The 6,741-nt window shown below is 37.8% G+C and overlaps 1 long non-coding RNA gene across 3 annotated transcripts in view; it reads right to left on the minus strand.

Moving 5' to 3' along the window:
- Positions 1–1,146: 1,146 nt before the first annotated feature.
- LOC130580827 (uncharacterized) overlaps positions 1,147–6,741 on the minus strand; it is a 96,076-nt gene continuing 90,481 nt past the window's right edge. For all 3 annotated transcript variants that reach the window (XR_008966155.1, XR_008966156.1, XR_008966157.1), the window contains exon 4: positions 1,147–1,339. This is a non-coding gene — a long non-coding RNA (uncharacterized LOC130580827). The remainder of the gene's footprint in view (positions 1,340–6,741) is intronic.

The raw sequence follows: 6,741 nt of genomic DNA on the forward strand, positions 1-6,741 counted from the left end.
GCAGGGTGTAATATAATACAACTTAATCCCTACATCCTCATAACTACAAACTATTTGGAACTCATTCTAAGTTATGACACTAACGGAAAAATCCCAATTCAAATAAACAAAAAAAAAGTCAGATAAGTTATTAACTGCTCAGGTTTGGACAGAAAACATCCTCCAAGTATTCTTCACTTTGTTCCAGCCATTCCTCAGTGTTCCACCCCAATACTCAATGACAACCACATGTTTGAAGGGTATGTCTTGGTGAAGCAAGGAACTTGTGGTGCAGCTTCAACTCAAAAAGGCTGCGTGTGTCAGGAGCAAGCAGGGACAAGGATGAATTTAGAAGGACCACATGGACATGCAGGGATTACATCAGGTTAAACAGAGTACAGGGGAGGTTACAACTTGCATGGAATGTCAGGGGCAACAGGGACAGCTTCTACTGCTCCAACAGGAATGGAAGGTTGAACAGGGAAAAATATCAGCCTGCTGCTGACTCGGGCAGGTGACCCAGGGCCAGCAAACTGGGGGATGCTGAGGGACTCAATACCACCACTAAGGTATCAGAGGCATCTGTTGTTTAGCAGAAGGGGTTACCAGCTGGAGAGTAAATGTTTAACAGCCCTTTCTCCACCTGAGCCAGTAACAAGTGCAATATCACAAGGGTTTATCCTGTTCAACACCTTCACCAGGAAGAAGGGGAGGCAATAGAATGCAGTCTGTAAAGTTTGCAGATAGCACTAAATAAAAAAAAAAACCAATTAAAGAGCTTGAGGGTGGGACTGCCACACCAAGAAGTCTAGACAGGGTGAAGGAGGGGGATGAGAACAACTTCATGAAATTAAATGTACACATGTAGAATCGTGCACGTGGAAAGGAATATCTCCATGCAACAGCACAGACTAGTTTTAATCACAAAGGAAAACTATTCACCCACCTTTAAGTGATACATTCAGCTACAAATTCTGAACAAGATTTGAAAGCCTAGTTTTATTTCATTTGCATAGAATACACCCCAGATTTTTATATAACAGCACTGAATGCACCTTTTTTTCCCCATACCATTCTATATTATAAGCACAGATTTCTATCAAGTGATTACACAATACTTGGCCAGCACTTGGAAAAGTTTTTTTGGCATTTACATCTTACCTTTGTATGCAATAATGGGGTGCTCAGCTCTGTGGCAGTGGGTGTCTTCTGTTGTTGTTGACTCCAGTATTCCTAAAACCCCAAGTCCTGCCAAGAGCAGTGTGAGGAGGCAGCTTCCTCTCATGGTGGTCACGCTGTCCTCCACAGCAGTCACTTCTTTTAACTGTCTACTCCTCTTGCACTCATGTGGAAAAAGCACCTGGAGAATTCAAAGAAATCTACTCAAGAACAGGAGCAAACCACAGAAAAAAAAAAATAGACAATTCTTGAAATTTAAAACAAAACAGCATTGCCTTCTTTCTGTGTAGCATTTGACTACTCAAAAGTATGCTGTCAGCTGCTCCTCTAATTACTTCACAAACCTATCATCAGTTACCCAATTTCAATTCATAGGAAAATTCATCTATTAGCCAGCATGATTAAAAAACTGATATTCATTATGCCGTCTTTTTCATAGTATAACCTGTGGGGAAAAGAATACTCTCCAACATTTTTTATTTTATCCTCTTAAAGCAAACATATTTAAAACTATCTTCCCCATTCACTTGGATCCATTGCTTTTGCCCTGCCTTCCTCAGGGACGGAAGAGTGCTTTGACATCCTGTGTGTACAAGGTAGAAAAGGAATTGCTCCTTTATGTGACTGACTACTTTGAGAGAACAGCCCTAGAGCATGAATTTTTTCTGCCKGTCTGTAGAGTTTGTATGGAACAGYACAGAAAGGAGTAGGRCAAGATTGACCTCARTGCTCTGACAGATACTTTTGCTTTACAGCAGTGAGGGTCGGTGGTTCTAACACTGGCTTAGTCCCCATCCATTTGCCAAGACTGATGACAAGCCTGTGAATTGCAGAATCAAATCTTGAAGACCCCATTCTAGTAAAATTTAGACACCCATCAATGATGCAACGGTATTCATTCATGATCAGAATAAAATTGAAGTTCAGCTCCCTGATTTTTTGAAGCATTTAATGACCAGACACTTACATAAGTAGTAGAATATGTATGGTGTCAATATAATTTTAGATTCAACCCAGTTCCTTTAGTTTTATTGCTAAAAAACATTCCAAGCAGTAACAACCTAATCATATAATCTAAAAGCAAAAAACCAGCAGCTTTACTGAGTCACACAGGCTTGCGTGCTGATAACACGCACATGTGAGACATCACTGCCTTTCATGGGGGAAGACCAGAGACTTGAGATAGCTCATAAAGGCAGAAATTTCCCTCTGCTAATAATGAAGCAACTCAGGAAAAAAAAAAAAAAATCAGTAGTTTTGACTTCTAATATGTCTGATCTCACTGAATTGTAGTGTGCAGTTTAATAAGGTGGAAATGTTCTATTTGTGTAAAATAAACATCCTAAATGCATAAAACAATGGGCTGTTAATGAAGATACTCCACAGTAACAGCAGTGTGTTTTAAAAGCTACACTCAGAAGGCAGAATGGATAGCAAACACTGGTCCCCAACTTTACTGGCACCAGCCTTCATAAGACAAACCGCTTTCTCTTATCACCTTATATTCACACTGCCTTTAGTTACCTCCCAGCTTAGACCTAGACACTTCTAATCCTCATTGATATAAACTAAAATAAATAGATCAAAGACATAATACATTTTAGCAGTACATTTAATAGTCAATTCTCTGTTAAATTTTCTTAAGTTACTGAAAAAAGGGGGTGAAGTTTCTAGACAGTTAAATTCATATTGTTAYATTCCTAAGTACTATCTTATGATGMCATGCACCMGTATGAATCTGGTCCTACAAATTGTTTGTGGCTCACAACAGGTGGTATCTGTTCATAGAAATTCTGTATATAGCGCATAAAGTGCTTGTTCCATGTTTGCCAGTCCATGTTCTGCAAGGTTGATAKTTAAATGTCTTACACACTATTCTTACACAAATTCAACCAGTTTATGTGGGTTATAGCGTTCCTATTCCTAACTCACAGATCATACAAACACATTACTAACAGTTACTTCTAATTCATATTTCTGTGAGATTACATTTGTGTGTATTTAGGAAGCAAAATGAAGTCTGATACCACATTATAGACTCTAAAGGCTGTTTTTCCTGCACACAGTACAGCAGCAAGTATCCCAACACCTAGTAATGTGGTACTTTCATGTTAAAAAAAAAAAAAACAAAAAAAACAAAAAAAAAAAAAAAAAAAAAAAAAAAAAAAAAAAAAAAAAAAAAAAACAAAAAAAAAACAACCAAAAAAAATCACAAAGCAGCAAAGTTTTATTTGTTTGAGTTTGAGTTTTAAAAGTCTCAGAAATACTCAAAATGTGTTAATACAATGGAAAGGAATTAAACAAGAATAAAAGGAAATATTTGTATGAAATCAYGGCTTTCTCAGTCTCCCTAGCTGCAAATGGAGGCCTGGTCTTTATGTAACCAGGCATCCATACCCCAGACAAATTTCAAAAGAAAAATAGAATACAATAAAAAGATAATCCTGTTTCTCCAGAAAGAAAGAAAAGGACTGGTATCTTCATCCAAATATTGAACAAATACATAGGTATGTGGTTTCCCATCCATTGCCTTGGTTTCCATTACGAAAAGGATACTGACTTTCATGGGACTAAAAGTGATATTAGCAAGGACTAAGGTGTAAACGTTAACAGATCTTCTCCCATCAGTAATGAACAGAACTCAGCAGCAGAAACAAAGATTCCTTCCCAACACCACCTTTCTTTGGCCTCTAAATCCAAACAGCATCCTCTTCCACAACAAACTACTTACATGCCATAGGCGGTCTCTGACACAATTATTTACAGGCTATAGTCACACTGTGGAACAATTTTGGGGCCAAGAAGTCTTTTCCTTACAAGCTGAACTCTTCCTCTCAATGCATGCATCTCACACGACAAAAATTGAGGCAGGCAACACCCCCCTTTCTCTCGATCAGAATATCCAAAAACAAGGAAAAAGGAGAAACAAAGAAGGGTGTGAATGCACTTATGACAATATATCTCAGAGAAAAACAGTCCTAATTTCTCTCCACATCAACTTCTAGCTGTTTAAATGTATTGCACTAATTAATTTAAGTTTATTACTGATTCAGATGTATTAATTTAAATATATTATTGCAGGGAACTGTGAGGAGAAGCTTACTTGCAACAGCTGAGAGTCTTCAGGGACCCTAACAGACAAGAGAACCAAGGCAGTAGATAGAAACCTCATCACAAGTTCTTAAAGTCACTATCTGCTTCACTGCACTACTATCTGCATGGAAGGAGAAAGGAGTCTGGAGACTGCATGTAACACACTGCTAAAGTAAAAAATAAAAAAATATATATTTTTTAAAGATCCCCAAACAAAACAAGCAAAACTAACCAAAACTCCTCCTCCAAGAACCAAAAACCCCACACATCCCCAACCCCCGCAAAAATTACAATTGAACCCCCTCCAAAGAAACACACACCTTCAACATAAGCCCCCAGCATGAAGCGATGAACAGACACCTTAGAAAATACTTCAAAACCAAATGTTTTTCCACAGAACTTGTAAGGGCTGGATTGCTCCCTTTGGTGCATCCCTGAGTAGGGACCGCTGCACAAGTTCCATCACTGCCCAAGGTAACAGCTGGGAGAGTGAGCCTGTGGAAGCATGCTGCACAGATCTGAGACACTGCAACAAGGCAGAAGCCTTGATGCAAACAAAGCAATCTTTCCTGAAATCAGCCCTGCTCCTTACTGAAAGTGCAGCTCTTGTGCCAAGAAGTGATAGCTAGCCTGAAGCAAAAAGACAAGACAAGACAAAGCCAAGAGAGCCCTAAACACAAAACGATCAGGCTGGTTTCCTTAATTTAAGCATAATTTCCACATGCAAACCTCTCTCAACAATGATAACAATAGTCAGGTCAGAACTCTTCAAAACATATCCAAATAATAACACTGGCCAGTTTTTTACTATTGATAAATATTTGGGGAGGCTGCAAATTGACCTGCTATTTACAGAACTTTTCTAGAAGATCCCTTTATTCAGACTTTCAACAAATTACATTTTACCAGTTCGTAAAACAATCTGAGGATGCAAAATGAAAAAAAAAAGAATAAGCAGTGTTGTAAGATGTAATTCATTTCAATATRTTATTTTATTCCTGTATGTAAAGGGTCTTGTGCACTTATTCTATCCCCCATTCTCTTGATTTTCATCCASTTTGCCTAGAAGAAATATAAAGATGAATGAAGACCATTAGGCAAAGGAATTATATTTTAAAATGTAGCATTTGCTTTCTCCAATAACAGTATTTGATGAAGAAAAAAAAAAACAGAAATTCAAGATTTTCTCTTTTAGCTGAGCCAAAACCACACCTATTGCTAAAGAGAAAAAGTGTGCACAGCTAAGCATGCAAGGCTGGTAACTGCTACTGCTAGGTCCAAGCAGATTCATTTAGAGATTATTCCCTCCAGTCATGACTGAAGTCATATACTTAAAGTAAAATAATCAGGATGTCAATATTTCTAGATTAGTTAAAGTACACCGTGTTGGAAGCAGAATTTAGCTCTGAATTATAAACTACATTTCCTTTGTTCAATCAAAATAARCTGCTGCATAAAAAAGAAAGCTGCCACACTTGCAGCTGTTCCAAAGCAAAGGTGCTTTCAAATAATTATCTTTGCTGATTGCRTGTCAGTTTAAAACTACACTTTTAGAGAAAGATGAAGTGAGTTTATGTCAATATAAGTACACAAATGGCGGGGTTTGACATGTTTAAAAGATGCCAATTTCAGGGCTGGTTCTACACACATTCACAAGCAGGTCTGGGGTTTCTTTACATGCACACACCAGTGTTTACTGCTGCAGGTGCTGCTCATGTAATTTGTTACAGGAGACTCATTCCACTTACCCTGGGCACTTTGCTCAACATCTTGGTTTGCAAAAGAGTAAAAATTTGAAAAAAAATTGCTCATGTGAACTAACTACTCCAAATAACCTTTTTCGCCCTGGTAGAAATCTGGGAAAAAAGTCTTTAACTAATGAAATAAACTATACATTACATGGGTTCATTAGAACAGAATTATGTGTGCAAAGAAAGATGCCGTCCCATATTGCTACTTCGCACACTTCAAAACAGTAATAATTATTTCATCTTTCATCATGACAATTTTATGAAAAATTTGTCTTTTTTAAAAAAAAACTAGCAATACAGAAAAAAATCCTTTTTTACAATTTATTAAAAGAAGAGAAGAGTTGCYGGCTGCTGCAAGTGACAAGGAGACAGGGAGAACTGTTGTTTACTCTTTACCAAAAAAAGGCCACACTTGGGTGTCATCAGTAAGTACACAGACAAATCAGGAGAGAAGGTATCAGCACTCCCATGGTCATAAAACTGGAGTGGATGAATACCCCTACAAGGCAGCTCAGTGCCTCTTTCTGTAATTCTTCTTGACTTGCCAAAGCCAAACTCCTCAAACTCATACAAAATATTTGACAGGAAGATTGTTAGAGAAAGGAACATATAGAAAAGACTATGTCACCACTACTATCAAAAACTGTAGCTAAATTCTAATGCAATGTGTTTGCTCTCAATTCACCAATAGTGACAACCCTTGGAGCCCAGAAGGAAAAAGGATGGTGGCCAGAAGCAG

This window comes from Malurus melanocephalus, unplaced genomic scaffold (genome assembly GCF_030028575.1).
Source record: "Malurus melanocephalus ecotype Western Australia unplaced genomic scaffold, MMel_1.1 scaffold_365, whole genome shotgun sequence".
NCBI lineage: Eukaryota > Metazoa > Chordata > Aves > Passeriformes > Maluridae > Malurus > Malurus melanocephalus.